The 8,382-nt window shown below is 52.1% G+C and overlaps 1 non-coding gene across 1 annotated transcript; it reads right to left on the bottom strand.

Moving 5' to 3' along the window:
- Nucleotides 1-4,917: 4,917 nt before the first annotated feature.
- On the bottom strand, nucleotides 4,918-4,990 carry TRNAV-AAC. The gene has a single exon. It is a non-coding gene; the product is annotated as a tRNA-Val (tRNA).
- Between the last annotated feature and the right edge of the window lie 3,392 nt (nucleotides 4,991-8,382).

Genomic DNA, 8,382 nt, shown 5'->3' with positions numbered 1-8,382 from the left:
ACCCTTCTGGGCATCACCATAAGTTATATAAACCTGGTGACGCTGAGCTGGAGCCCTAGTCACTGCACATCTCTCTCCTTACACAGGGGGACTCCGTGGGGCAGGGCGCTGCTGGGGGTTTATTCCGTCCTTTAATGGCTGTGGAAGGGTGAACAGGGAGAGAATTTGCTCCTCTGTTCTCTGCAGAACACGTGCAGGCAGCGGGATTATTTCCAGGGCTGTAACAAAACACAAGCTAGCAGTGGGGGGGAAGGGATTTCCTGCAGGATCTATTCCCAGTGCAGCTCCCAAGCTGTGCCCTGGCGAGCTGTGCCCAGGAGATTTAGATGCTTTATGTAAGGGGACTGCTGCCCCCTTACTAACATTCAGTAGGGGTGTTTGGTTGCTAGCTCCCAGCATTAAAAAGGGAGGGGTCGATGGGAAATCAGGAGCCTGAGACTGACAGTCCCCAGGAACAATGTGGAGAGACCAATGCTCCAGGTCAGCCTGATTGACAGGGTGGGCAGGCTATTCAAGGAGTCAGGAGGCCAGGGGGGTCCCGTCCTCCCTGTGAGCTGCAATTGTCTGAGTCACATGGAGTGGGGCCGAGCTAAGAAGAGAGCAGGGGCCCAAGCTGAGCTGATGGTAGCAGAGCTGCAGCCCCAAAGCCAGAGCACAGCCCAGAGAGAGCAGCCCTGCCCTGGGAGCAGAGCTGTAACAACTGGAGCCAGAGAGGCCAGACAAGCAGCCCAGGGAGCTGAAGGCAGAGCAGCAGCAGCAGCCGTGCTGAGGCAGAGCGGAGCTGGAGCAGTCCGGAGCTGGGTGCGGTGAGCAGCTGTGGAGAGCGAGGGGGACCCCGGGCAGTGGGCCCAGCACAGGGAGACGCCTCAGCCAAGAGGCCCTCCAGGCCAGACTTGGAGGGGGATCGTAACCCTGACAGGGCGGGGGTGATGCTGGGGAGAAGGGTCCTGCCACCCAGAGCCTGAGAGCGTGTGGCCACTGCCAGAGCAAGTGTCCAACCTGCAGCGTCCCTGCAGCACAGCCAGGGCCTGAGGAGGCGGCCTGGGACCTACAAGGAACAGACTGTGAAGTGCCCTGATGTCCAGAGACACTTTTTGTGATGGTCCCTGCCACAGAGTGGGGTGATGTGTTTTCCTTTAACCTTTCCCATTTTTTCCTATTTTTTAAATGTTACTGTTAATTAAATAACTTGTATTTGCTTTAAATTGTATGATGTGATCAGTGGGTCAGGGAGGTGCGCAGTGCAAAGAGGGGGACACCCTAGCCCCTGTCCGGGGTGACCACAGCAGGGTTGGGGGTTGAGCCCCCCAGGAATCCTGGGCCCAGCCTTGTTGGGGTTACGAGGACTCTGCCAGACAGGAGAGTGGAAGGGGAGTCCTCAAGGGCAGGGAGGCCTCTGGGTAAAGGAAGTGGGAGCGAGGACTCAGTTCCTTTTGCCAGCCCACTTCACCGGAGTAGTGCAGAAGCCAGGAAAGTTCCCCACAATAGCAGGACCATTCCCCCACTTACATCTAGATACAGTACCAGGCACGTAGAAGGATTTCCCCTTCTGAGTCATGGAAGCAGAAATTGACTTTTCCTTTCCAAATTTAGCTAATGTTCAGAAAGAGAATCTAGCACCTGCCTTCCAGACTTGAACACCTCAACATTCAGGAGTGCTCAAGCTCAATTTGGGCAGCTGTTATTTCATTTCTCCCAAATCAAAAATACTGATCCACTGTCATTTGCTGTAGAAAAAGTAGGATAAAATTGAGCAAGAAATGCTTCCCAGGGGTTATTAGGACTGGAATTGCTATTTTCAACAGCCATTGCCATTTTTTTCTAGTTTTGTTTGGTTGAAAGGAAGACAGTGATATTGCACTGGCAAATTCCCCATAGAAACAAAGAATAATAAAGGCACCTCAACTTTTCCTCATTTATGGAGGACAGTCTTATAATATGCATCCAGGTATCCTCCAATCACACAAGCTGAAAATTGTTCCATTTTACTGCAGCTCTGTAACCATATGGGAACCAATCCTGTCTGTGTTCTGTGCACATCCAAAATTCCTGCTGAATGACCCATCCTGGGAGCGAGTTACCAGTGACCCAGGGCTGGGGTGGAAGGAGGGTGCAGGTGGGGGGGGAGCACCCAGGCCTGGGGCGGCAGGGGGTGTGTGGGTTGGGGAGCATTGGTGGGGGGGAAGGGGAGAGCCCAGATCTGGGGCAGCACAGGATGTGGGGGGGAGCCCAGGGCTGTAATGGCAGGGGGTGTGGGTTGGGGGGGGAAGAGCCCAGGGGTGGGGTGGCAGGGGGGTGCAGGTGTGGGGAGGCCCAGAGCTGCGGCGGCAGCGGGTGCAGGTTGGGGGGAGCCCAGGGCTCGGGCAGCAGGAGGGTGTGAGGGGGAGCCCAGGGCTGGGATAGGGCCAGCCAAATTTTTTTTTGCTTAGGGCGGCAAAAAACCTAGAGCCGACCCTGCCTCCACGCACTGTGAAGTAGGTAGGAGCGGATCATTATTATCCCTACTTGAAAGAGGGAGAAGCTGAGGCTGAGAAAGGAGAATTGACTTGTCTGAGGTCACACGGCCAGTCAGTGGCAGAGTTGGGAATAGGACCCAAGAGCCCTGATTTTCAAACTAACCATCGGATCTTGAATTTCAGACATTGAATGACCTGAATAAAGTGCTCTCAGATGAGCTCCAGACCAACAACAGTGACAGTAATTATTCAGCAAGTATTTGAGGAGAACTGCAATGTTAGAGAGAATCATGAACTGCTCAGAGACCATTAATGTAGAGAAGCAGCAAAATTCATCAAACATAGAACTGGTTCTGACTTATTTCCTTGGTCTTAAAAGAGAACAAGGACCTGAGTCTCCTCCCTGTCAATAACCCCCTGCTCAGCCAATCAGGGTAGAGACTGAGGACGGGAGGCTGAGGGTTCTCACCAGAGAGCCCAAAGGATGGCCCAGGTCATTGGTGGGGATCACTGCCCGAGCTCTATTTCAGCCCCACATTTTTGGGTGGACCTCCCACAGTGAGAGCTGCAGAGCACTCCCCCGCAACACACACACACACACACACACACCCCTCTCCTGCTGTTGGGAGGGGAACAGGAGAAAGGACAAAAGAAGCAAAAGACAAAGAGAAAGGAGGGAGGGATGGATGGAGGAAAAGATGAAACAAAAAGGACAAACCCCAATGTCCCCAGTGATTCTAAGGGACAAAATCCCAGGTGCACAATAAAATTCTGCCTCCTTAAGCTCGAGTTTTCCATGCCTAGAATTCAACTCTCACCAGATGGATCAGACTGAACAGGTTTCAAACTTCGAGGAGGCTCTTACCTTCTAAACAGGGACGGCTGTTTTCTAGTAAAATCACTACAAGGGAAGGAGAAAACTCGAAAGAGGTTCCTCCTGGCGCTCACGTCCGTGAACCCAAATACTCTCTCAGTCCTCAAAGAGAGACCTGGAGAAGGAGACTTGCTGCAGCAAAGCCACAGGGGTCTCTGAGGTTTCCCTGGCCCCTCGCCCCTGTCCTGCCTGGCTGATGTCAGCATCTCTCTGTGAGGTCACCACCCCCCCCATCACCTTGGACCAATAGGCTGAGGTCCTGCCAAAGGCCTTTGTGATGTCACTGCCACACCCCTCCCTTGCTGGGCTAATGTCCTGCCCCTGGCCAGGCACTTTGCAGGTTTGAGCTACTCCCTGTGGTCACCCCACTCAAGGAGCGTTCGTTCTAGGCAGCAAGCCGGCTAGACAGGGAAACATCAGACGCTGCTCCCAAAGCTACACTCAGTTTTTCAGAAATTAGTCGACTTTATGGCCAGAAGAGACCATTAGAGCATCTAATCTGACCCCCTGCATATCACAGGCCTCCTGTAGGACACAATAGTGAGTTTATTACGCAGGGTCCACCCCTCCCTCACTGTGAATAGTACATGAACCAGCCTTGTAATGGAGCTGAGATTTCCCAAGAACTTCAAGCAAAATACACCAGTTTCATAAAACAGATTTATGAACTACGGAAAAATGGAGTTTTAAGGATTATAAGTGGTAGGCATAAAAGATCAAAGTAAGTTACCATGGAAATTAAAGATAAATTCACAATCTAAACTTTACACCTTATTATACTAGGCCGTAGTTCAGTTATGCCACAGGAAGGCTTAATGCTCGAGCTGCAGCGCATGCTGGGCAGGCTTAAGGCCGGGCTCCCCATGGCAGGAGAGAAGAAGAAGACTTGGCCCCTGGAGGGGCAGGCTTGGGCTTCCTGGATCCCATTTGCTCACAGCCAGTGCCCTGCCCCCACTCCCATGCCATTAATGGCTCCCCCAGGTCAGCCAGAATGGAGCAGCGGTTTTCACTCCACCAAGTCCACTTATGGCTTACAGGCAACTCCCAGACCCACCATCTTGGCCAGAAAGGAGCCCACTCAGCCTCACCATTGCTGCTTTTCCTTCCCCCCAGAACCCCGCTTCTCCTGGGCTGCAAGAAGCCATCCCTGGGATGCCAAGAGGCAGGCACAGGATTCTGCCTCCCAGCAGCCAACCGCACCTCCCCCGGCTTTGCAGAACGAATGGTGATGCTCTACTAACCCCATTTAGCCGCAATGATGTGCTTACTTTCTGCCCTGCCTTTCTCAGCTCGACTTTCCTCTTTTGCCCCATTCCTGCCTCACTTCCTCCTTTGGCAAGTCACGCAGAGGTGGCCAGCAGGAAGAGCCGGCCTCCACCGGCCAACCTCCCAGGGCAGAGGAGGCCAAGCCTCAAGCCTCCAAAAGCCGCACTCCTCTAGGTTCTCCAGCCTGACGCCAAGGTGCTTTCTCCACTGCTGTCAGCACCCTCTGTCATGCAGGGGTTGGAGTTATCCCACGGACAGGCCAATAGGAGAAGGAGGAGGCCTTCCTGAACAGCAAGGGGATCTGGGAAAAGGAAGCCAGCATGTTTCTGCCTGGTTTTGAACCAGGGACCTTTTGCGTGTTAAGCAAACGTGATAACCACTACACTACAGAAACTCCATCTGCTTGGCTGTTGCTCACCCTGGCACAGACTGATGGACAAACCTGGAGAAAGTGGTGACAGACTTGGGGCCCAGCAGCGCAACGGAAGGCAGTGGACAGAGCCACCCTCGCCTTGAAGCTCCAGCTCATTAAACCACATCTTCAGTCGCTGATGGCCAATGAGAGACCGACATCGCTTGCTATTTTAGCACTTGGAAATGCCATTGGTCAGTCACTGGATCTCTGTAATGCTGTTACAGAACAAAGGAAAATAGAATCTCAGTGTGCAATTCTATACCTTTGGGGGAGCGGCTGTAACCCCCATAATCCTCATTTTCATATCATCGTGATCTTACATATAGAGCATGACTTGTAAGGTATCAGGGAAAGGATATGATCAGCTGAAAGTCACTTCTCTACCCATAGATGTAGACCATGCATGCATATGAAGTTATGAGAATTGTGCAGTGTGGTTGACACTGTGCTGCAAGGTGGGGGAGTCAGCCAAATATTAGCTCCCTAGTGGCAACAGCAAGGAAAGTAACCAACACCCAGACAGGGTGTCAAACAACCCATCGACAGCCATTGTCCAGCAAGGGAGCTACAATGCAATGACTCACCTGCATGAGGACACCCCAGGGGAATTGCTCAGACTTGCTTGGAGAGACGCAGTGATGCTCACCTGACTCTGAAGGGGGGAGGGGGGGCAAAGCCATGAGGGAAGAAAGGACATGATAAAAGGAGAGACATTTGCCAGGCTTTATCTCTCTCTGCCATCTGCGTCTACAGACACCCCCACACCAAGCAACTGAAGCGCTGATGAAAGGGGAGAGCCTGGCTGAAAAGCCACCAGCCAGCCTGTGGTGAGAAGCATCTGAGTTTGTAAGGGTACTGAAAGGGTTAAGATCAGCTTAGAATTAAAAGCAATAAGGAGTCCGGTGGCATCTTAAGGACTAACAGATTTATTTGGGCATAAGCCTTCGTGGGTAAAAAGCCCACTTCTTCAGATGCATGGAGTGAAAATTGCAGATAGAGGCATAAATATAGATTGGAACATGAAGTGATGGGAGTTACCATATAAGGGGAGAACCAGTGTTGAAGGCTAATTCAGTCAGGGTGGATGTGGTCCTCTCCCCATAATTGATGGGGAGGTGTCAATACCATGAGAGGGAAAATTGCTTTTGTCGTGAGCCAGCTACTCCCAGTCCTTATTCAAGCTCAAATTAATGGTGTTAAGTTTGCAAATCAATTGCAACTCTGCAATTTCTCTTTGAAGTCTGTTTTTGAAGTTTTTTTGAACGGCTACTTTGAATTATTGGGTGTGAATGTGTAAATGTGCTATTGACTATACAAGTCCCATATGGTCTCATGATTTGGATTCCTGGTTTTCACCCAGGTGGCCTGGGTTCAATTCTCATTGTAGAAACAATGTAGAGCTTTTGCTCAGAGGGGAGGCAGGAAATGAAAGGAATGGGAAGGGATCCTGCCAGCAGGGGAGTTGGACAGTGTTGGAAGGGGACCCCAGAAGTGGGGGTGGGGCAGTGGTCTGGGGAGAGATGAGGGAAGGATCCCAGCTCTGTGGGAAGTTGACATTCTGGATAACAGGCCTGGCATGGGGGGTGGGAAGAGTGAGTGTGTCCCTCTAAACTCACCACCAGCAGACTAGGCAGGCTTGGAAGAATTATGTATTTGTTGGTAAATGTCAATTTCTGTGTAAACACATGACTCAATGGCAAAATCTTTCCATCGATAATCATCAAAACTAACACATGGGCAAAGTAAGAAACATGTTGCTTGAGAACTGATCCTATTCTAATCCTCTAGGGTTCCCTTTTGCCTTAGGCACCACCACGTGGGCATTTCATATCCCTCCTCATTTTCACACAGACCCACAATTTCCTTTGCACAGATCCATGAACAGCAAAACCTCCCTGTGTCTATTGTCTGAGCCAGGGCATTCGATTCCACTGAAACCTTCTCTCCTGCAATGGCAATGGCCAGACAGAGGGAATACATCCACCTTCCCCGCTGGCAGTGAGATATTCACTCTCCTCTTCATACTGCTGTTGTTATTCCATGAGTCATCAAGGATGGAATAAAAAGCTGAGTTTCTCCAGGGTGAGGAAAGAAAGGAGCCACCAACGCCCTCAAAAATCTCAGTGCCCAGAGAAAACCTGCCTCTGTTATTGGACTCACAGATGTGCTGGCGATACAATGGGAAAAGGGACTGTCTGAATTGCCAAGGCAGGGAATGAACAATCTACAGCAACATCATTAACCACAAACACACTATAGCCATGCTCCAGCCACTGGGGAAATGGGCAGGAATTCTTGCTGTTCAGCCATGGCCACACGTACAGAGCTGCACAGCAGTGAGTGTGCTGGGGAAGCTGGTCTGAGCAAACAATTTGTAATGACCCTTCAGTGAGAACAGAACCAGAGTGTAGAAAGGCCCCTGTGTTAACTGGTTATGGCTGAGGCCTTAGGTAGCTGGGCTAGAAAACCATGGGGGTCTTTCTGTGAAGGTTTGATCCTTGCTAGTTAGGCAAGGCTGGTGTGTGGTGTCTCCATGGCTCCACTTCCAGGGTCTGATCACAACAGTGCCACAGGGAGCCAAGCCTAGACATATTCAGAGGCTAAGGCCAGGTCAATGTTTCAAACAGTGAGTCTATGCTGCTGCAGCTCAGTAATGGAGATGCTCTGTGCCAGGGTTTCTCAAACGTCCTTTCACTGCAACCTCCTTCTGCCAAAATAACTTACTACGTAGCCCTGGAAAGAGGGACCAAGCCCCTCCACTCGGGGGGGGGAGTGCCAAAGACTGAGCCCCAGTGGGGGGAGGGCAAAACCAAAGCCTGAGGGATTCAGCCCTGGGTGGAGGGCCTCACACTTTTGGCTTCAGCCCCAGGACCCAACAAGTCTAATGCCAGCCCTGGTGACCCCATTAAAACAGGGTCACGACCAGTGATGAGCTGCCAAATTTTTAACAACGGGTTCCCTCCTCCCTCCAAAATTTTAACAACGGGTTCCCTCCTTCCCCCCGCTCCGTGGGGGGGGGGTCGTGCCCCATCCAACCCCTCATGTTCCTTAACACACACACTCCGAGACCCCTGACCCATCCCCCCCTTCCCTGTCCCCTGACTGCCCCTTGCCGCCCCACCCAACCCCTCCTCTCATTCTCAATGGCCCCCCAGAACCCCTACCCCATACAACTACCCCTTCTCTCTGTCCCTGAGTGCCCCCACCACCTCATCCAACCCTGCTCTTTCCTGACTGCTCCCCGGGACCCTTGCCCCCATTCAATCCCCCTGTTCCCTGCCCTCTGACTGCCCTGACCCCTATCCACCCCCCCACAACCCACCCCCTCCCTGCCCCCTTACCACACTGCCTGGGGACCAGGTCCACTCTGC

Source organism: Mauremys mutica, unplaced genomic scaffold (genome assembly GCF_020497125.1).
Source record: "Mauremys mutica isolate MM-2020 ecotype Southern unplaced genomic scaffold, ASM2049712v1 Super-Scaffold_100033, whole genome shotgun sequence".
NCBI lineage: Eukaryota > Metazoa > Chordata > Testudines > Geoemydidae > Mauremys > Mauremys mutica.
This window is presented reverse-complemented; position numbering and strand designations above follow the sequence as displayed.